We start from the raw sequence: 23,463 nt of genomic DNA, 5'->3' as shown, positions 1-23,463 counted from the left end.
AGGACATATACTTTGTGCATGAAACAAGTAATTTTCCAAACAATTGTTTACAGACATTATTTCACTGTATCACAATTCCAGTGGGTCAGAAGTTTACATACACTAAGCTGACTGTGCCTTTAAATAGCTTGGAAAATTCCAGAAAATTATGTCATGGCTTTAGAAGCTTCTGATAGGCTAATTGACATAATTTGAGACTCAGGAAGGAGACGTGTTCTGTCTCCTAGAGATTAATGTATTTTGGTGCGAAAAGTGCAAATCAATCCCAGAACAACAGCAAAGGACCTTGTGAAGATGCTGGAGGAAACAGGTACAAAAGTATCTATATCCACAGCAAAACGAGTCCTATAGCGACATAACCTGAAAGGCCGCTCGGCAAGGAAGAAGCCACTGCTCCAAAACCTCCATAAAAAAGCCAGACTACGATTTGCAACTGCACATGGGGACAAATATCGTACGTTTTGGAGAAATGTCCTCTGGTCTGATGAAACAAAAATAGAACTGTTTGGCCATAATGACCATCATTATGTTTGGCGGAAAAAGGGGGAGGCTTGCAAGCCGAAGAACACCAACCCCACCGTGAAGCACGGGGGTGGCAGCATCATATTGTGGAGGTGCTTAACTGCAGGAGGGACTTGTGCACTTCACAAAATAGATGGCATCATGAGGTAAATTATGTGGATATATTGAAGCAACATCTCAAGACATCAGTCAGGAAGTTAAAGCTTGGTCGCAAATGGGTCTTCCAAATGGACAATGACCCCAAGCATACTTCCAAAGTTGTGGCAAAATGGCTTAAGGACAACAAAGTCAAGGTATTGGAGTGGCCATCATAAAGCCCTGACCTCAATCCTATAGAAAATTTGTGGGCAGAACTGAAAGTGTGTGCGAGCAAGGAGGCCTACAAACCTGACTCAGTTACACCAGCTCTGTCAGGAGGAATGGGCCAAAATTCACCCAACTTATTGTGGGAAGCTTGTGGAAGGCTACCTGAAGCATTTGACACAAGTTAAACAATTTAAAGGCAATGATACCAAATACTAATTGAGTGTATGTAAACTTCTGACCCACTGGGAATGTGATGAAAAAAATAAAAGCTGAAATAAATAAATTCTCTACTATTATTCTGACATTTCACATTCTTAAAATAAAGTGGTGATCCTAACTGATAAGGGAATTTTGACTGGGATTAAATGTCAGGAATTGCGAAAAACTGAGTTTAAATGTAATTGACTAAGGTGTATGTAAACTTCCAATTTCATTGTGTATTGTGTGTAGATTGTTGAGGTGGAAAAAACCATTTAAACAATTTTAGAGTAAAAATGTGGAAGAATTCAAGGGGTCTGAATATTCTAATTTCTGTAAATAACACACAAAAGGAATGTGAACTTGGCCTGTACCCTCTTAGCCTAGTAATCAGTCAAAGGCAGAGAGACGGACACCAGTTTCATATGTCCTCAGAGGAAAAAAGCTTTGCAAGTCAAACACTGTGACGTTATGCAGAGCCGTGAAAGTCAATAGAACCCCAATGAGTCACACAATAGGTCTAGATGAGATTAAGATTGGACTAAACAAAGGCAAAAGGAGAACTTGTGATATATAGATACGAACATAGACAAAATGCAGAAGAGAATAATCATGATTAAAAGCTGATAATAGCGCACAGAAGAAAAATAGCGACAAACCACCAATTACAAAGTAATCCCGCTGGTAAATTCCCCTTGAACGCTGTAGTTTGTAGATTGCAGGCTAGGCTATATTTCCACAAACGAGCACATCAAATGCAAGGGCACCAACCCCCAGCTGCTTACATGTTTGTTCCAAGTGCAACCCATTTTTCAGGCAATAGCCTATTTGAAGACAGAAATAGCATAAGCAGCACATTTCAAACCGAAATCCATCAAAGCCTGATTTCGCCAAATACTTTTTAGGGGTAAGGTGAAAACAGAGATAAGCGACAACAATATTGTGAGGAGATTAGTCTTTTATATAGTCTCTCCCACCTCAACGTGCCTGAAACTTATTTTGACAGCCTGCCATTTTAGTCTCTGAATTTGGCAGACGACCAGGATGTGAACTTCAGGAAACTGAGGCAACTAGTCTAGGTGTCAGTGACAATATCTGTTTTGTTAAAGGCATATTGCAACTGATTTGGAAGTGGAAACTGACAAACAAGTTGGGGCATCATTGAGTACATCACAATTCACTGCAGTCCATGCCATGTTATCCCCAGACATACGACATACAGACTTAAACGCAAAATCAGTGGTTTTCAAAGTCAACTAAGAAATCGGCATTTTGACACAGATGGCATGGTCTATCAAAACAACAAACTGGCCATTTCAAAACACATGTGAACACACCTAGCATATGCTGTACCTATTTGATATTGTGATACTATCCTGATATGACTGTCTTAAGATGTGAAGTTAAAAGATAACTATTCGGTTTGCCTTGTCACACATTAGCATCCAGACCAAGTTCAAACTCTCCAGCACCAAAGATGAATATCGATTGCAGTTAAGTCAAAGTGTCAGGCAGTCTGGATGCAAGACAAAGCACCCCAGAAGTAAAGTTTTGAAGAAATCCTCTAAAATGTCCACTGACAAGGCTATAGATCACTCTACCAAGCCTAAACTTAAAATATTGACTTAATTTTTGTAATCTAGCATACACTCTTAATCAGAGCGACAAATCTTAAAATAGCTAGGTGAAACAACCTCATGGGGCGGGGGTGGGACGTCTCCTCCAGGGGCTGCTCCAGCAGTTTAAATTTCCATCTGCAATGCTGTGCATGTTTCTATTACCTGAACAAGCCCAAGGGGTCCTGATCAGATATTATAACTACGGGTGCACATCAGGCTTCCTCCTAGTCTCCTTTCCCTCATCTACACTGATGAGAATGAGCTGAGAAGCAGGAAAAAGCTATTTTCCAATAGGCAGCCACCATATTGCTTTTGTGTTATCATTGATGCTATCACCATTTTAAAGTAGTCATCCCCACCCAGTTGGCTACTTTAAAAATGTTGGACGCTGTCAATGGCAATGCTAAAAAAATGACAACAGGCACAACTCCGAATAAAGTCTTTTTTCAAAGTAGTCGAAATGCCACGTGCGCTGAGTCACTGGCTTGGTAGTGCTCTCCCATGCCATCCCTAGGAGGGGTGCATCATGACTTGCCAGGCTTTTTTCTCTATACTCTACTTGAGTGGGTCGTGTCACTGATATTATCTTCCTGTCCGGTCTTACGCCGCCTCATGTTCGTGTGGTGGTGGAGATCTCATCTGGTGCATTTCCCCTGTCTTATCTGGTGTCCTGTGTGATCTTAAGTATGCTCCTTCTAATGCTCCCATCTCTCTCTCGCTCCCCTCCTGGAGGACCTGAGCCCTAGGACCATGCTTCAGGACTACCTGGCCTGACAACTCCTGGGTGTCTTGTTCCCAGTCCACCTGGTCGAGCTGCTGATCCAGTTTCTGCTGTTCTGCCTACGACTATGGAATCCTGACCTGTTCAGCGGACCTGCTACCTTATCCCAGTCCTGTTGTTTTCAACCATCTCTCCCACACCTGCTATCCCGACCTCAATGTTCGGCTATGAAAAGCCAAATTACATTTAGTCCTGAGGTGCTGACCTGTTAACCACTGTGATTATTATTTGACTATGCTGGTCATTTATGAACGTCTGAACATCTTGATGAAGGATCTCAACTTAATGGCCATGTACTCTTATAATCTCCACCGGGACAGCCAGAAGTGGACTGGATACCCCTCAGACTGGTTCTTCTAGGTTTCTTCCTGTGTTCCCACCTTTCTAGGGAGTTTTTCTTAGCCACCATACTTCTACATCTGCATTGCTTACTCGTTGGGGTTTAAGGCTGGGTTTATGTATAAGCACTTTGTGACATGGGCTAATGTAAAAAAGGCTTTATAAAACACACTGAACAAAAATATAAAACGCAACATGTAAAGTGCTCAAGGGTGCGTTCTGAGCCCTCTCCTGTACTCCCTGTTCACCCACGACTGCGTGGCCACGCACACCTCCAACTCAATCATCAAGTTTGCGGACGACACAACAGTGGTAGGCTTGATTACCAACAACGACGAGACGGCCTACAGGGAGGAGGTGAGGGCCCTCGGAGTGTGGTGTCAGGAAAATAACCTCACACTCAACGTCAACAAAACTAAGGAGATGATTGTGGACTTCAGGAAACAGCAGAGGGAACACCCCCCTATCCACATCGATGGAACAGTAGTGGAGAGGGTAGCAAGTTTTAAGTTCCTCGGCATACACATCACAGACAAACTGAATTGGTCCACTCACACAGACAGCACCGTGAAGAAGGCGCAGCAGCGCCTCTTCAACCTCAGGAGGCTGAAGAAATTCGGCTTGTCACCAAAAGCACTCACAAACTTCTACAGATGCACAATCGAGAGCATCCTGGCGGGCTGTATCACCGCCTGGTACGGCAACTGCTCCGCCCTCAACCGTAAGGCTCTCCAGAGGGGTAGTGAGGTCTGCACAACGCATCACCGGGGGCAAACTACCTGCCCTCCAGGACACCTACACCACCCGATGTCACAGGAAGGCCATAAAGATCATCAAGGACAGCAACCACCCGAGCCACTGCCTGTTCACCCCGCTATCATCCAGAAGGCGAGGTCAGTACAGGTGCATCAAAGCTGGGACCGAGAGACTGAAAAACAGCTTCTATCTCAAGGCCATCAGAGTGTTAAACAGCCACCACTAACATTGAGTGGCTGCTGCCAACACACTGACTCAACTCCAGCCACTTTAATAATGGGAATTGATGTAAAATATATCACTAGCCACTTTAAACAATGCTACCTAATATAATGTTTACATACCCTACATTATTCATCTCATATGTATGCGTATATACTGTACTCTATATCATCTACTGCATCCTTATGTAATACATGTATCACTAGCCACTTTAACTATGCCACTTTGTTTACATACTCATCTCATATGTATATACTGCACTCAATACCATCTACTGTATCTTGCCTATGCCGCTCTGTACCATCACTCATTCATATATCTTTATGTACATATTCTTTATCCCCTTACACTGTGCCTATAAGGTAGTAGTTTTGGAATTGTTAGCTAGATTACTTGTTGGTTATTACTGCATTGTCGGAACTAGAAGCACAAGCATTTCGCTACACTCGCATTAACATCTGCTAACCATGTGTATGTGACAAATAAAATTTGATTTGAGCAGTGATGATGTCATCCAAAAATATGGCAGACATTGATGTACAATGTTAGTATCTTCGGCTGTGAGTGATGTCTGCCTCTGCGACAATTTGACTAATTCAAAGGATGTTTTGTGCACTAGGGTTATGACTATTGTCTTATAGGAATTTTAAATATATGACTTCCCTATGTGGCGGTCTATGGAAATTGTATTTCTAGGCCAGGCATCAGTTAAACTGCAGTACCGAAGCGGAACAGTAGGAGCATTCGAAAACGTGCTTCTAGACCGGAACCCTGGTCCCTTGGGTGGGATCTCGTATTATGCAAAACTGTTTGAAAAACCACGTGATCAAACGAAGCTTCGGACGTCATTGATAACATTACTTTGAAACGAGCATCCGTACATTGTGTTGGATCAAGTAGTGCTTTGAAAACTGCATCGTAGCTCCAGCAATCGTTCCAACACTAGTATGTAATAATTGAACCTTTTAATTATTTTTCTCGCTGATAAGAAAGTTAAGTTCCTTATGTTTCCAACACATACTGCAAGCAATGCATGTCAACTTAAGTCCCCCAGTAAATAGATGTTTTCATCAGTAGGCTCCAACATGCTGACCAAACCGGCTCTGCGCATGCGTCTACGGATGATAATTGTCTATCCCACGAGATGAGTTCATGACACGCAGGTTAAAATACCAAAACCAACTGTGAACTAACTATAATACACTGAACAAAAATATGAACGCAACATGTAGTATTGGTCCCATGTTTCATGAGCTGAAATAAAAAGACCCTAGAAATGTTCCATACGCACAAAAAGCTTATTTCTCAAACATGTTCTGCAGAAATGTGTTTACATCCTCGTTAGCAGTGGTGGAAAAAGTACCCAATTGTCATACTTGAGAACAAGTAAAGAGATACTTTTACTTGAGTCACCCAGTAAAATACTACTTGAGTAAAAGTCTAAAAGTATTTGGTTTTAAATGTACTTAAAAAAGTACAAGTACAAGTATAAATCATTTCAAATTCATTATACTAAGCAGACAGCCACATTTTCTAGTTTCTATTTATTTACGGATAGCCAGAGGCAGGCACACTCCAACATCATTTACAAATGAAGCATGTGCTTAGTGAATTCGCCAGATCAGAGGCAGTAGTGATGACCAGGGATGTTCTCTTGATAAGTGTGAATTAGACCATTTTCCTGTCCTGCTAAGCATTCAAAATGTAACAAGTACTTTTGGGTGTCTGGGAAAATGTATGGAGTAAAAAGTACATCATTTTCTTTAGGAATGTAGTAAAAGTTAACTAGTTAACTTGTCAAAAATATTAATAGTAAAGTAAAGTACAGATAACCCAAAAATGCTCTTCATGGTGGTTACACTAGATATTGACTGGTTTCTGATGCATGCCCCTACTTTTTTTTTTAAAGGTATCTGTGCCCAACAGATACATATCTGTATTCCCAGTCATGTGAAATCCATAGATTAGTTATTTAAATTGACTGATTTCCTTATATGAACTGTAACTAACTAAAATCTTTGAAATTGTTGCGTGCTGCGTTTATATATTTTTGTTCAATATAATTTGGGGACAGGTCAAAACCAATGATTTGTATAAACCGTGGATGACTGACAGTGTGAAAAGATCAAGCAAATCCCAATGTCACGTACATCAGCAGCAAGAAAGAGTGAAATACTAGCAGAGGATGTATTAACACAGCTTGATGAAGCTATTCGGGGGGCACCATGCATAGCATTTCTTTTATTTAACCTTTATTTAACCAGGAAGGGGCTCATTGAGATTTAAAATCTCTTTTTCAAGAGCGTCCTGGGCAAGATAGGCAGCACCAAGTCATAAAAATTACAGACAAACATGAAAACTACACGTAATCTAGTAAAAACCCACAGAATTCACAAGAGTGTAGCAAAATTAAAAACATCAAATTTAAAAACATTGACAGGTCAGGGAATCAGTCTCAAGATCATTCATCAGTGATTTAAAAATACCAATCAGGACAAGTTCTTCCAGTGTAAAAGTATTTTGAGAGGCGTTCCAAGACGATGGCGCAGAGTACATAAAAGCCCTTGTTCCAAATTCAGTTCGGACATTTGGAACAGTTAGCAGGATGAAGTCCAGCGAACGAAGAGAGCACCCACCACATTTCTGAACAATAAAAATGCCCAAATAAAAAAGGTAGTAAACCCAAAATGGCTTTGTAAATAAAAGTATACCAGTGCCTGAGCCTATGAGTGACTAGAGAAGGCCAGACAACCCTGGTATACAAAGTGCAATGGTAAGTGCGTAAGAGTTTTGCAGTTTAAAATACATCTCAAAATGCCATGGTAAAGGGTGTCAATTGAGCTCAAAACCTGAGCGGAAGCATTCATATATAAAATATCCCCATAGTCTAGTAAAGGCATACATTTAGCTGATACTAGCCTCCTTCTGGCTTCAAAAGAAAAACAGGCCTTATTCCTAAAATAAAATCCACATTTCAGCCTCAATTTTTTTGTAAGTTGTTTATATGCAATTTAAAAGAGAGGCCGTCATTAATTAAAATTCCAAGATATTTATGAGGTTACAACCTCAATCTCCTTGCCCTGACAGGTAGTAATAGGTGAAAGGTTCAGAGGTCTATTTCTTTCTTTAGAAAACACCATTAGTTTAGTCAGTATGAGGATAAGCTTCAATTGACACAAGGTATGTTGAACAGTATAAAAAAGCAGTTTGCAAGTTCTGGAAAGCTTTTGTAAGAGACGAGGCACAACAGTAAATAACAGTATCATCAGCATAAAAATGAAGGTGCGCATTTTGGAAATTTTTGTCTAAATCATTTATATAAATCGTGAATAAGTGAGGACCAAGTACAGAGCCTTGGGGCACTCCATTAAAGACAGACAATTTAACAGACATAAGCCCATCAAATTGAGTGCACTGAGTTAGCAAACCATGCAACTGCATGCTCTGAAAGACTTACACTCGACAACCTCTGGCTTAGTATTGCATGATCAACTGTATCAAAAGCCTTAGAGAGATCAATAAAAAGTTAGACAGTGCTGTTTTTTGTCAAGGGCTTCAGTGATATCATTTAAACCTTCATGGCTGCTGTAATTGTGCTATGCTTCTTCTTGAAGCCCGATTGGTCCATTGATAAGATAGTTCGTTTTTAATTACTATTTTAGCTGTTCACTCACAAGGGTTTCAAGTAATTTCACCAGGGGTGACAGCTTTGAGATTAGAGGTTGACCGATTAATCTGAATGGCCGATTAATTAGGGCCGATTTCAAGTTTTCATAACAATCGCAAATCGGTATTTTTGGGCGCCGATTTGCCTATTATTATTATTATTTTTTACACCTTTATTTAACTAGGCAAGTCAGTTAAGAACACATTCTTATTTTCAATGACGGCCTAGGAACGGTGGGTTAACTGCCTCGTTCAGGGGCAGAAAGGTCCACTCAATCTTGCAACCTTACAGTTAACTAGTCCAACGCAATAACGACCTGCCTCTCTCTCGTTGCACTCCACAAGGAGACTGCCTGTTACGTAAATGCAGTAAGCCACGGTAAGTTGCTAGCTAGCATTAAACTTATCGTATAAAAAACAATCAATCATCATCACTAGTTAACTACACATGGTTGATGATATTACTAGATATTATCTAACCCTGATCTCACGGCTGTGTTGCATATCTAGCGTGTCCTATGTTGCATATATGACTGAACATACAAGTATCTAAGTATCTGACGGAGCGGTAGGCAGAAGCAGGCGCGTAAACATTCATTCAAACAGCACTTTCGTGCGTTTTGCCAGCAGCTCTTCGTTGTGCGTCAAGCATTGCGCTTTTTATGACTTCAAGCCTATCAACCCCCGAGATGAGGCTGGTGTGACCGAAGTGAAATGGCTGGCTAGTTAGCACGCACTAATAGCGTTTCAAACTTCACTCGCTCGGAGCCTTGGGGTGGTTGTTTCCCTTGCTCTGCATGGGTAAGGCTTTGATGTTGTGGCTGTTGTCGTTGTGTTGCTGGTTCGAGCCCAGGGAGGAGCGAGGAGAGGGACGGAAGCTATACTGTTACACTGGCAATACTAAAGTGCCTATAAGAACATCCAATAGTCAAAGGTTAATGAAATACAAATGGTATAGAGGGAAATAGTCCTATAATAACTACAACCTAAAACTTCTTACCTGGGAATATTGAAGACTCATGTTAAAAGGAACCACCAGCTTTCATATGTTGGAACTGAAACGTTAGCTTTCTTACATAGCACATATTGCACTTCTACAAAACTTTGTTTATGCATGATAAAAAAACAAATTGAACATGTTTCATTATCTACTTGAGGTTAAATTGATTTTATTGATGTATTATATTAAGTTAAAATAAATGTTAATTCAGTATTGTTGTAATTGTCATTATTACAAAAGCATTTAATATTTTTTTTATTATCATTTTTTTATTTAATTAGTATTATTTTTTTAAATCGGGCGATTAATCGGCATCGGCTTTTTTTGGTCCTCCAATAAATCGGTATCGGCGTTGAAAAATCATAATCGGCCGACCTCTATTTGAGATTGGCCTATAATTATTTAAAAGAGCATTAGCTGTTGATGAATCTACTGATGTGAGTGATAATGACCAGCTTCTGCTGTATGTTAGATTTTACCACATAGAGAAGGAGGAATTCTGTGAAGACCTGTTAGGTGTAACTCCACTCGAGACACACAAGAGGAAAGGACATCTACATGGCCATAAAGGAGATGCTGAGAAAGAGGGGGATAGATCTAAAACAGGTGATCTCTATCACCTCAGACGGGGCCCCTGCCATGACAGGAAGAGAAAGAGGAGCTGTGGCACAGCTGAAAGAGGACAACCCTGATCTCACGGCTTACCACTGCATCATTCAGTCTGTCCTGTTCGCCAATCTGTCAGAAGAGTATCCTGAAGTGATGAATACAATGATGAAACTCATTAACTTCCTCAAGGCATCCTCATCAACATCGCCTGCTGAGATAATTCCTGAAAAAAGTTGAGGCAAATGAAGTCCTGCTGCACAACAACGTAAGATGGCTCAGTAAAGGCAGGGTGTTGGAACGCATGTGGTCCATTCGAAAATAAATTACAGCTCAAGAGTCAGAAGACAACACAGTTTCAACTTTTTTTGCAAGACGAAAGCAAAATTGATGTTGCTTTTTTGGTAGGCATCACACCTTAATGAGCTCAACGTGAAACTATAGGGCAAGAACAATTCCGTTTGTGATTTGATGACATCTGTCAGCTCCTTCCAGAGAAAACAAGGAGACTGTGGACACTCCCCAAAAGTGCAGGAACAGATTCAGGGTGAGAGAGATGTTTCTCCTCATGTTGACTTCATAGATAAACTGACTGGAAACTTCAGAAAAATGGCTTTGACAGCTTCAGCCTTGGACAACAGCTCCTTCTTCTACTTGAGAATCCATTCCTCATCACAGATGTCAGGGTATTTTCAAAAGGAGGTGACACAGACCTTCAAGTGGGCACATGCTGGATCTCTACAGATGGAACTGATTGATCTGCAAGCAAATGTTGCAGAGAGAGCACTTTCAACTAACTGATCATGACACTTTCTGTCTGCAGGCTGTGTCTGAGACTGGTGAGACCAGGGGAAACAAAGTAGCACTACACACCTTGACCATGTTTGGCTACACATACAGTTGTGAGTCTTTTCTCTCCACTATGAACATCATTAACAATAAGTACCGTTCTAGACTCACCAATGAGCACCTACAGTTGAAGTCGGAAGTTTACATACATTTAGGTTGGAGTCATTAAAACTCATTTTAAACAAATTACTTGTGATGACACAAGTAATTTTTCCAACAATTGTTTACAGACAGATTATTTCACTCATAACTCACTATCACAATTCAAGTGGGTGAAAAGTTTACATACACTAGTTGACTGTGCCTTTAACTTCTTATGGTATAGGGGACGCTTGCGTCCCACTTGGCCAAAAACCAGGGAAAATGCAGCGCGGCAAATTCAAATAAATTTATATAAAAATCAAACTTTCATTAAATCACACATAAGATACTCAATTAAAGCTACACTCGTTGTGAATCCAGCCAACATGTCAGGTTTTAAAAAGGCTTTTCGGCAAAAGCATAAGAAGCTATTATCTGATGATGAACAAAGAGGGTAGCATATTTCAACCCTGCAGGCACTACACAAAACGCAGAAATAAAATATAAAACATGCCTTACCTTTGACGAGCTTCTTTTGTTGGCACTCCAATATGTCCCAGAAACATAATAATTGGTCCTTTTGTTCGATTAATTCCTTCCATATATATCCAAAATGTCCATTTATTTGACCCGTTTGATCCAGAAACAAACAGCTTCCAAAATGCGCAACGTCACTACAAAATATTTCAAAAGTTGCCTATAAACTTTGGCAAAATATTTCAAACTACTTTTGTAATAGAACTTTCAGTATTTTTAAATGTTAATAATCAATCAAATTGGAGACGGGTCTATCTGTGTTCAATACAGGAAGACAACAAACCAAGCTACTTTTCAAGTCTTGCGCAACTCTTAACAGTGTTACGCAGTTCCTAGGTGGCCCTACTTCTTCATTGCACAAATTAATAACCTCAACCAAATTCCAAAGACTGCTGACATCCAGTGGAAGCGGTAAGAACTGAAAACAAGTTCCTAAGAAATATCGTTTGCCAATGAGAAATCAGTGAACAGACAGAGACCTCAAAAGAAAATTCTGAACGGTTAGTCCTCGGGGTTTTGCCTGCTACATAAGTTCTGTTATACTCACAGACATGATTCAAACAGTTTTAGAAACTTCAGAGTGTTTTACATCCAAATCTATGAATAATATGCATATCTTATATTCTTGGCATGAGTAGCAGGAAGTTGAAATTGGGCACGCAATTTATCCAAAAGTGAAAATGCTGCCCCCTATACCTTAAGTTAAACAGCTCGGGAATTTCCATAAAATGATGTCATGGCTTTAGAAGCTTCTGATATGCTCCTCGACATCATTTGAGTCAATTGGAGGTGTACCTTTGGATGTATTTCAAGACCTACCGTCAAACTCAGTGCCTCTTTGCTCGACATCATGGGAAAATCAAAAGATCTCAGAAAAACAATTGTAGACCTCCACAAGTCTGGTTCATCCTTGGGAGCAATTTCCAAATGCCAAAGGTAAATGTTGGGTTGTTATTTTACCTGAAATGCATGTTCCTTTTTTTTTTGCTGGATTTTTACCCATTGAGTCATACAAAATGTTCTCTACTCCGACAACTAATCCACCGATAAAAGGGAAAACCTCATTCGTTTTTAATTAGTTCATTGATGAATTTATCCTTAATTAATTAATCTCTCTTTTTCTTCTGTGGATTTGGAGGTGAAATGGAAATGAATGAGGGTAAACTAACAGCGGTGGCAGGTGTGGTGAAGTTCTCATAGTCTGTGACAGTAGGATTAACATTTTTCGAGAAAACGGACTCCTGCCTTTTGCTGATCCCTAATGGTGTTTCAGGGTGGGTGAAAACAGAGTTGGGTGCTGTGGAATCAGTGAAGGTAACCGAAAGTGGTCTTGTGATAATTGCGTTTTGCTCTCAAAAGGGTGCCAGGGTGTGATAACTGGGGTAGCAGTAAATGTGAAAGTAGACCAACAGAAATGAAAGATGCCCAGTGTTTGTGATGCTTGTCTTTTGGTGCGACGCGGAAAGGGTGGCATGAGTTGTGAAACAGAAGAGTTATTGTCTGTTCTTTTGAGTTTTGATGTTGAGTCTTTGCCTGACAAAGTGATGTTAAGATATTTCAGTTGTCCCGTACAAGCTTTTGTCCCAAATCCATTACATTGTTACAGGTGTCAAGCTTATGGCATGTGGCTGCAGAGTGTAGGAGGGAGGTTCCTAGGTGTGAGAAGTGTGCAGAAGGGCATGAGACAAAGGAATGTGTAGTATTGGGGGAAAGAAGCAGTATGTGTGGCTGGGGATCAGAAATGTCCGTTGCGAGAGGTTTAACAGGGTCAGTAGTGCAGAGGGTGTCGTATACTGAGGCAATGAAGAAACTATAGGAAGTTGGGTCAAGGGGAGGGATCCTGAGAGGATTCGTATGAGTAGTAGATCTGTGACAGTCTTCAACAAATATCGGCAAAAAAGTATTTAGTCAGCCACCAATTGTGGGTCAAGGGGAGGGATCCTGAGAGGATTCGTATGAGTAGTAGATCTGTGACAGTCTTCAACAAATATCGGCAAAAAAGTATTTAGTCAGCCACCAAATAATACTTATTTTCCACCATAATTTGCAAATAAATTCATTAAAAATCCTACAATGTGATTTTCTGGATTTTTTTCTCATTTTGTCTGACATAGTTGAAGTGTACCTATGATGAAAATTACAGGCCTCTCATCTTTTTAAGTGGCAGAACTTGCACAATTGGTGGCTGACTAAATACTTTTTTGCCCCACTGTGTGTGTGTGTGTGTGTGTGTGTGTATATATATAACTTTTTTTGCTCCGCAGTATCTGTACTTGCACATTCATCTTCTGCACATCTATCACTCCCGTGTTTATTTGCGAAATTGTAATTATTTCACCACTATAGCCTATTTATTGCCTTACCTCCCTACTCTTACTTCATTTGCACACACTGTATATAGACTTTTCTATTTTGTTATTGACTGTACTACATTTGTTTATTCCATGTGTAACTCTGTGTTGTTGTTTGTGTCACACTGCTTTGATTTATCTTGGCCAGGTCGCAGTTGTAAATGAGAACTTGTTCTCAACTGGCTTACCTGGTTAAATAAAGGTGAAAAATAATTATAATAATAATAAAATACTGCATGTGGGAATGTCTTATGTCCGTCCTACATTTAGTGTTGGTACATGGAATATTCCTCAACTGCATATATCATAAATTGCTATTGCAAATAGAAGTATAATGTTCAACAACTGACATTTTCAGATATTTTTACAATTCATTCTCTATTGTCATAGATTTGGTGGGCACTCATATTTGTGATATAACTTTCTTTAAGCACGTACTGATGAAACTGTCACTTAATATTTTTTTCTTAAAGTCTACAAACGCTCTACATTTATTCACTCTGTGATAGGGTTGGATCCTATATGCTACTTTTATTATTGTCCTGTAAATGGTTCAGTGCCTATAATTAGGCTGTGTGTGTGTGTAGAATGGGGCATAAAGGAAATGACCTCTACTAATAAATTACTACTAGATTATAGTGATAAGGAAAACAGCATACAAATTTGGCTTGTGTATTAATTTGCCTATAACTAATCAGAATTACATTATTTTTACATAAAAAAGAGAATACTTCTAAATGAGAAGATCCTGCCATGGAAAAGACGACTGGGCGGACAAAGTGGAAAGGAGGGGAAATAACACACCATGCAGCAGGACACCTTCAGTTGTGGGGTCTTTGTAATGCAGGTTTGATCGTTATATTTTCAATAATGAATGGTTAGCTGTTATGTGACAATTAGGTCAAAAACTCTATTTTATTTTTTGGTGTAGATGGCCAAGGAAGTTGCACAGAACTTCCCTAACATCCACTCCCAAATTGATATGGAATCTTCAAACACACATGGAGCAACTGCAAAAAGAAATGGCTGAGGATTTACAAAAAATGTCTGGTATGTAATTTATGATATAACACAATGGATGGCTAATTCGTCATACTACATTGATATTATTTATAAAGTGTTACGCTTGGTTTTGTTTTAGATTTAATGTTATGCATGCCAACGGTGGTTCCATGTGCTGTAACTAGGAATGAAGGCAAAATAGTTCAACAGAGTAAAGAACACAAACTGGAAGTGCAGTCGGTTGTTGTTGAAAATGTATGCTATACCCCATCCACACTGAAGAGGCTCTGAAATGTCCATCAACCAAGGATGAAGAGGAAGTTAACACTGTGAAATATTTCATACTTATTTGAAGTTAAGTATCTGACATGTTGGAAAAGCTTAAAGGTCTACAATTTGTTGAATTTGTCAATATTACATTTTTATTCACTGATTTACTGGCCACCATTACTGTGGTTACATGTTCAGTTTATGTATTGACCAGCAACTCCACTGCAGCCTACCTTACTAACTCACTCTCCATCCCTGCTTTGGACAATTAATAGCATGACTCTCGTACTTTGCCCATTATGGTTGATATTAATGACGAAAGGAGATATTATCTGTCTGTCTCCTGTCTCCTATGCCACCTCTCCAAGGTGGCATAGCAGTTCAGACGTCTTTTGTCCTCGTCTTGTCGTGTCCTGTATATATATATATATTTACAACTTTTTCACATACATTTTATTTTTATTTTCCATCAACTCATCTTCAAAACACTCTCCTGCAACCCGCCTCACCAATGTATATTTATAAAAAAGTATTATTTACCTCAGATCTGTAATCCTCCAAGAAGCTAGCCAGAAACTCCAAGAAGCTAGCCTGAAACTAGCCAGAAGCTAATCCAGAAGCTAGTTCAGAAGCTAGTTAGCTCCTTTACTGGCAAATCGTTAGTATTCAGCTAGCCACGGTTTGTGGTCATCAGCTATCCTTTAGCTCGAAAATCTATCGCCAGTTCTGTACGGCGCAGCGCGGCTCGGAACGGAACATACCGGACCAATTTTTCTCTCCATGTCCCTGGACATTCATACCCGGATCTCACAGCTAGCTAGCTGCTATCCGTGTGACCATCGGCCTTCGTCGATTCCGGAGCAAACATCAATTATTCCGGAGCTAGCAAGCTCCGTCAATCACTCCTGAGTTCCATCAATCACACCTGGGCTGCAGTCACCTATCCGGACCCGTTTTACTGCCTTCGCGGAGCCCCACCGGGCCTTCACAACTGGACTGCCGACGTTATCTACCCGAAGGAGTTATTCGGCCGGCTCCTCCGTCGCGACGTTACCTGAACGCCCATCTGCGGCCTGCTAACCGTTAGCTGTCTTACCGGCTGCTATCTGAATAGACAATCGGACAATTTTTTATTATTATTATTTTTTTTAAATTATTTTTTAAATTATTATTATTATCTTTTCTTCTTGGGCCTCTATAACTATATCTATTGTTTTTATTTTTGTTGTTGTTGTGTGATTTGGATTAATCCCCTCTACCACACGGAACCCCACTAATCTACTGACGGAACGTAAGGGGTGGCTAACAGACCTCCATCCTATGCTAGCTTGCTACCGATGCCCTGGCTAGCTGTCTAAATCACCAACCAACCTCTCCACTCACCGGACCCTTTTGATCACTCGACTAAGCATGCCTATCCTTAATGTCAATATGTCTTGTCCATTTCTGTTCTGGTTAGTGTTTATTGGCTTATTTCACTGTAGAGCCTCTAGTCCTGCTCACTATACCTTATCCAACCTATTAGTTCCACCACCCACACATGCAATGACATCTCCTGGTTTCAACGATGTTTCTAGAGACAATATCTCTCTCTTCATCACTCAATACCTAGGTTTACCCCCACTGTATTCACATCCTACCATACATTTGTCTGTACATTATACCTTGATGCTATTTTATCGCCCCCAGAAACCTCCTTTTACTCTATGTTCCAGACGTTCTAGACGACCAATTCTCATAGCTTTTAGCCGTACCCTTATTCTACTCCTCCTATGTTCCTCTGGCGATGTAGAGGTGAATCCAGGCCCTGCAGTGCCTAGCTCCACTCCTATTCCCCAGGCGCTCTCTTTTGACGACTTCTGTAACCGTAATAGCCTTGGTTTCATGCATGTTAACATTAGAAGCCTCCTCCCTAAGTTTGTTCTATTCACTGCTTTAGCACACTCTGCCAACCCGGATGTTCTAGCTGTGTCTGAATCCTGGCTTAGGAAGACCACCAAAAATTCTGAAGTTTTAATTCCAAACTACAACATTTTCAGACAAGATAGAACTGCCAAAGGGGGCGGTGTTGCAATCTACTGCAAAGATAGCCTGCAGAGTTCTGTCCTACTATCCAGGTCTGTACCCAAACAATTTGAACTTCTACTTTTAAAAATCCACCTCTCTAAAAACAAGTCTCTCACCGTTGCCGCCTGCTATAGACCACCCTCTGCCCCCAGCTGTGCTCTGGACACCATATGTGAACTGATTGCCCCCCATCTATCTTCAGAGTTCGTGCTGCTAGGCGACCTAAACTGGAACATGCTTAACACCCCAGCCATCCTACAATCTAAACTTGATGCCCTCAATCTCACACAAATAATCAATGAACCTACCAGGTACCTCCCCAAAACCTTAAACACGGGCACCCTCATAGATATCATCCTAACCAACTTCCCCTCTAAATACACCTCTGCTGTCTTCAACCAAGATCTCAGCGATCACTGCCTCATTGCCTGCATCCGTAATGGGTCAGCGGTCAAACGACCTCCACTCATCACTGTAAAACGCTCCCTGAAACACTTCTGCGAGCAGGCCTTTCTAATCGACCTGGCCGGGGTATCCTGGAAGGATATTGATCTCATCCCGTCAGTAGAGGATGCCTGGATATTTTTTAAAAATGCCTTCCTAACCATCTTAAATAAACATGCCCCATTCAAGAAATTTAGAACCAGGAACAGATATAGCCCTTGGTTCTCCCCAGACCTGACTGCCCTTAACCAACACAAAAACATCCTATGGCGTTCTGCATTAGCATCGAACAGCCCCCGTGATATGCAGCTGTTCAGGGAAGCTAGAAATCATTATACACAGGCAGTTAGAAAAGCCAAGGCTAGCTTTTTCAAGCAGAAATTTGCTTCCTGCAACACTAACTCAAAAAAGTTCTGGGACACTGTAAAGTCCATGGAGAATAAGAACACCTCCTCCCAGCTGCCCACTGCACTGAAGATAGGAAACACTGTCACCACTGATAAATCCACCATAATTGAGAATTTCAATAAGCATTTTTCTACGGCTGGCCATGCTTTCCACCTGGCTACTCCTACCCCGGACAACAGCACTGCACCCCCAACAGCAACTCGCCCAAGCCTTCCCCATTTCTCCTTCTCCCAAATCCATTCAGCTGATGTTCTGAAAGAGCTGCAAAATCTGGACCCCTACAAATCAGCCGGGCTAGACAATCTGGACCCTTTCTTTCTAAAATTATCTGCCGAAATTGTTGCCACCCCTATTACTAGCCTGTTCAACCTCTCTTTCGTGTCGTCTGAGATTCCCAAAGATTGGAAAGCAGCTGCGGTCATCCCCCTCTTCAAAGGGGGGGACACTCTTGACCCAAACTGCTACAGACCTATATCTATCCTACCGTGCCTTTCTAAGGTCTTCGAAAGCCAAGTCAACAAACAGATTACCGACCATTTCGAATCTCACCATACCTTCTCTGCTATGCAATCTGGTTTCAGAGCTGGTCATGGGTGCACCTCAGCCACGCTCAAGGTCCTAAACGATATCTTAACCGCCATCGATAAGAAACATTACTGTGCAGCCGTATTCATTGATCTGGCCAAGGCTTTCGACTCTGTCAATCACCATATCCTCATCGGCAGACTCGACAGCCTTGGTTTCTCAAATGATTGCCTCGCCTGGTTCACCAACTACTTCTCTGATAGACTTCAGTGTGTCAAATCGGAGGGTCTGCTGTCCGGACCTCTGGCAGTCTCTATGGGGGTGCCACAGGGTTCAATTCTTGGACCGACTCTCTTCTCTGTATACATCAATGAGGTCGCTCTTGCTGCTGGTGAGTCCCTGATCCACCTCTACGCAGACGACACCATTCTGTATACTTCCGGCCCTTCTTTGGACACTGTGTTAACAACCCTCCAGGCAAGCTTCAATGCCATACAACTCTCCTTCCGTGGCCTCCAATTGCTCTTAAATACAAGTAAAACTAAATGCATGCTCTTCAACCGATCGCTACCTGCACCTACCCGCCTGTCCAACATCACTACTCTGGACGGCTCTGACTTAGAATACGTGGACAACTACAAATACTTAGGTGTCTGGTTAGACTGTAAACTCTCCTTCCAGACCCATATCAAACATCTCCAATCCAAAGTTAAATCTAGAATTGGCTTCCTATTTCGCAACAAAGCATCCTTCACTCATGCTGCCAAACATACCCTTGTAAAACTGACCATCCTACCAATCCTCGACTTTGGCGATGTCATTTACAAAATAGCCTCCAATACCCTACTCAACAAATTGGATGCAGTCTATCACAGTGCAATCCGTTTTATCACCAAAGCCCCATATACTACCCACCATTGCGACCTGTACGCTCTCGTTGGCTGGCCCTCGCTTCATACTCGTCGCCAAACCCACTGGCTCCATGTCATCTACAAGACCCTGCTAGGTAAAGTCCCCCCTTATCTCAGCTCGCTGGTCACCATAGCATCTCCCACCTGTAGCACACGCTCCAGCAGGTATATCTCTCTAGTCACCCCCAAGACCAATTCTTTCTTTGGCCGCCTCTCCTTCCAGTTCTCTGCTGCCAATGACTGGAACGAACTACAAAAATCTCTGAAACTGGAAACACTTATCTCCCTCACTAGCTTTAAGCACCAACTGTCAGAGCAGCTCACAGATTACTGCACCTGTACATAGCCCACCTATAATTTAGCCCAAACAACTACCTCTTTCCCAACTGTATTTAATTTTTATTTATTTATTTATTTTGCTCCTTTGCACCCCATTATTTTTTTATTTCTACTTTGCACATTCTTCCATTGCAAAACTACCATTCCAGTATTTTACTTGCTATATTGTATTTACTTTGCCATCATGGCCTTTTTTTGCCTTTACCTCCCTTCTCACCTCATTTGCTCACATTGTATATAGACTTGTTTATACTGCATTATTGACTGTATGTTTGTTTTTACTCCATGTGTAACTCTGTGTCGTTTTATCTGTCGAACTGCTTTGCTTTATCTTGGCCAGGTCGCAATTGTAAATGAGAACTTGTTCTCAACTTGCCTACCTGGTTAAATAAAGGTAAAATAAATAAAAATAAATATTGTGTACCGCTGTTAAATACCGTGGAAAAATAAAAAAACAGGGAAAATAAGTACTAAGAACTACCAATTATTATAGATAAATATTAAAGAAAAGGGTAAACACTGGACTGAACCCGCTAATTGTCAAACTAATATTAATGTACAACAATATAGAAGAGACAACTAGAGGTTATGCAATATGGGTGTATATCCACTGAACGCTTCTTAGGTGTGTAATTGACATGACCAAGGAGCTATTGAAATGTAAAATTATGAAAAATTTACGTTAAACCGCAGGATTTTACAGTACACAAGCAAGTGTGTGCAATATAGACAGGTACATTATGCACCATGTTTAAGTCAGTGGGTCACATGACCAAGGAACTATTGAAATTTTACATTTTGAAAAATTCATGTAAAATATCTTGATGGACTAACTAAAGGATGTGCAATATAGAAGGGTAGGTCACATGACCAAGGAGCTATTGGAATTAAAAAATGTAAATAAATACATTTAAAATAATGCTAGATGCAAATCGACAAAAAAAATAAGTGTGCAGTGTGTGTCTATGCCATCGGGTTAGCTAGAACCAGTTGTGAAAGTTTTCGGAGTATTAGTTAAATAACTATTGAAATTTGAAAATGTGATTTGTCACAATGTTGACAGTCCCTAGCTGCTGTTGGTGGACGTAAGGAAAACTACAGGCGAATATCCAACCTGAAACTGTTTTTTACCTTGGTAACAACAACTGGAACCTAATAAGACACCCGCCATGAGCGCCCACTAAATGTGCCTACTAACAGACAAACGAAATTAAAGCCCACACCAAACTTAAAGACGGGAAGCAAACCAAAAAGTGGAGCAAAACGAAAAACAGGGAAGACAAATGAATGTTTTTCTAGAAATCAAATAGGGAGAGAAAGACCTTCCCACTAACGAGATGTCAACGAGGTGACACGGATCAGTGGGCCCTATGTGCTAAAGTCAAACATCAAAACATAAATGGAAAAACCAAAGCATGCAACAAAAGGACAATGAATAACGTGGGAAATACTGATTTGAGCATTTTTGCAGACAGTCATACAACATTTAGTTAATAACGTTACCCATCGCAAGTTAGTGTCAGCTCGTGCTAGCTACTTTGCGGAATAAGAAATAACGTTAGCTAGCAATCGCACGATTGAAACAAGCTAGCGAAATAAATCTAGACATTAGAGATGACGAAATAGGAAAAACGTAGCTAGCAGACACTTCAATGTAAGTAACAAATTGTAATTTGTACCATACCTATCCGTTATTCAATGTCCAAAGCAGAAGCACCTTCACGTTGAAACTAATTCTCAGGGCGCAGCCATCTTGGATTAACCAGACATCCTGGTGAGCACGCCACCTACTGTGTTGGAGGGAAACAGGAATCGCGTTCATCTTCTTCTTCGATGAGGTTTAACGGCGGTTGGCATCCATATGCATTACCACCTACTAGACTGAAGTACAAGCCCCTTATACTTTGCTTGAGAAAAAAAATCTATAAACAAATACCCTACCATCTAACACTACACTCACAAATATAAAATAAAAATCACACCACCCTACTCCACTACTTAAATATATTTAGTCCTACCTCAGGTCAACAACCCGAATGGATGGAACACCACCACTTAACACACCCTGTAACTCTTCTGACTTCAAGTCTCACACACCCAAATAACTCTCTGCAGCTGCCACCACAACCTCAATTCTCTGTGACTTACGTTCCATCCCTGCAGTACAGTTGATAACCATTGCTATTAATGCTAAAAATCCAATCTTACTGAAACAAATCACTTATTGGCATATACCTCTGTACTGATACAGATCTACTACTCACACCACTCCTCTCAGGATCCCTTCCTTTACCCATCTCCCTCTACTTTCTTCACTGCCTCAGCATATGAAAACATATGCACTACTCTAACCCTGGAAACCTCAACCTGCCTCTCTCGCACTTCACATGTCTGATTCCCAGCCCCATGGGCACCCCTACAATTAACACATACCACTACTTTCCCTAATGTTACATATTCCTTTGTCTCATGCCCTTCTGCACATTCAGCAGAGTAAAGGAGCACTAAACACAACAATACTCTAAGGCCTATGGTATATGCTTTCAAATAAAGAAGCTGTTTAAGACAGAAGTATTTATACTATTTTCAGATACTTTCTTCTCATTCAAAAAAAGAAATTCAAAACAACACTGACTGGCTTGAACAGAGAAGCTAGATCAATATTACTATTTTGATGATACCCAAATATTACTTGGGTATCATCATTAGGCATAGCATTAAAGGTGCAGTGCAGTTAACAATGTGATTTCCATTTTTTTTTTATGACATTTCCACACTATGAGGTCGAAATAACACTCTGGAATTTGCAAAATGTTGATAATGCTCTTTTAGTGTAAGAGTTTTTCGAGCAAAAATGTTATAATTCAGCCAGTTCAGGTGAGATGGAGTTTTTGGTCCACAGCATGACATCACAATATGATCTGATTATTCAGACCAATAACCAGTCATCTTTTATTTGCATACGTATCCTCCTTCTTTGATGGGGTAAGCAGGGTTGGTTTTATAGCAGTGGTTCCCAACCTGGGGTACTTGTGCTATCCACAGGAAGTACTCGGGAAAACTCATGAGTGACCATAGGCCTACTGGTAACATGAACATGAGGGGGTACTTTGTGGGTTCTCCAGACAGAGCAAATGTAATGTGATTTGGGGTACAGTAACCAAATAAAGTTTGTGAATCACTTCTCTAGAGCAGGGCTTCCCAAACTTGGTCCTGTGGCCCCCCCCGGGTGCATATTTTGGTTTTTGCCCTAGCACTACACAGCTGATTCAAATAGTTAATGCTTGATTATGAGTTGGTTATTTGAATCAGCTGTGTAGTGCTAGGGCAAAAACCAACACTTTCACAGATAAGAGTTTGAAAAACCATGGTCTAGACAATTATATCTGCCAATCAGGGCTGTGTATGTAAATATATTTAAAGTTGATAAGAAAGTTATTTTCATGCACATAGTGATTTAAAAATAATTTTAAAAAGACTGCATGTGGGCTTTAAAGAAACTGTTCAGTGAAATCTGACTTTTATAAGTTTATATTCTGTTAACTCATACCCAAATAAAGTTCTTGACTCATCCTATACTCATGTGGCCAAAGCACTTCGAACCCACATCTCAGACAGTTTAAAAATACTTGCCCTTTACTCAGAGGATGATGTTATCCTCCTG

At 40.6% G+C, this 23,463-nt stretch overlaps 1 protein-coding gene across 1 annotated transcript in view; it reads right to left on the bottom strand.

Moving 5' to 3' along the window:
* mrpl11 (mitochondrial ribosomal protein L11) overlaps positions 1–21,608 on the bottom strand; it is a 53,718-nt gene extending 32,110 nt beyond the window's left edge. The window contains exon 1 of the mRNA XM_020452666.2: positions 21,484–21,608. The gene's annotated coding sequence lies outside the window, so the exon portion shown is untranslated. The remainder of the gene's footprint in view (positions 1–21,483) is intronic.
* Positions 21,609–23,463: the final 1,855 nt, after the last annotated feature.

Source organism: Oncorhynchus kisutch, linkage group LG19 (genome assembly GCF_002021735.2).
Source record: "Oncorhynchus kisutch isolate 150728-3 linkage group LG19, Okis_V2, whole genome shotgun sequence".
NCBI lineage: Eukaryota > Metazoa > Chordata > Actinopteri > Salmoniformes > Salmonidae > Oncorhynchus > Oncorhynchus kisutch.
The sequence above is the reverse complement of the archived record's forward strand: the minus strand, read 5'-3'. Positions and strand labels throughout refer to the sequence as shown.